This window comes from Nicotiana attenuata, chromosome 11, assembly GCF_001879085.1.
Source record: "Nicotiana attenuata strain UT chromosome 11, NIATTr2, whole genome shotgun sequence".
Classification (NCBI taxonomy): Eukaryota; Viridiplantae; Streptophyta; class Magnoliopsida; order Solanales; family Solanaceae; genus Nicotiana; species Nicotiana attenuata.
The window spans coordinates 19,253,259-19,253,855 of record NC_031999.1 but is presented as its reverse complement, the minus strand read 5'-3'; positions in this window follow the sequence as shown (position 1 = coordinate 19,253,855).

Genomic DNA, 597 nt, shown 5'->3' with positions numbered 1-597 from the left:
GGGGATTGCGGGGTCTCATTTTTACGGGTATCGGAGTGACAATAAAGCACGAGTGGTTCTGTTCATTAAATCAGGTAAGTTGTAGATGAATAAGAGTGAATGACTCTCGAGAATGGTTTTAATGTGTTCAAGAATCTACAGGTAACACTCAGGTGTTTTAAGGCTGTGTATGCGACTAAAGACAGTGTTTTCAATAGAAAATGTCAAGACTTGTGGTATTTTATGTTGATTAAGGGATCCTATGTTTCGGTACCTGGAAAGTAAAGGAAGCGAATTTAGACTCGCAGAAAGTTCTTCAGAGTAAAGTATTCGGGAATGTGGTATTTCTGGGAAACAATTGAGAGAGTATTCAGTGGCCTATGGGTCTTAGACAGTGTGGTCTTATGTCCGAGTCTCGTGTGGTAAGCTTGGATTGAGGCATTGTGATGCTACAACGAGGGAGAAATATCAAGTGGATGATGAATCAAAAGGGAAATTAGATAGATGGAATAGCTTGATAGTAGACCGAATCGGTATGGTAAGGATATGATTAATTCTTCGTATGTGTTCGAGGCAATGGACTTTTACAGGTATTGTGCAGCAAGGCTCTTGAGTTCT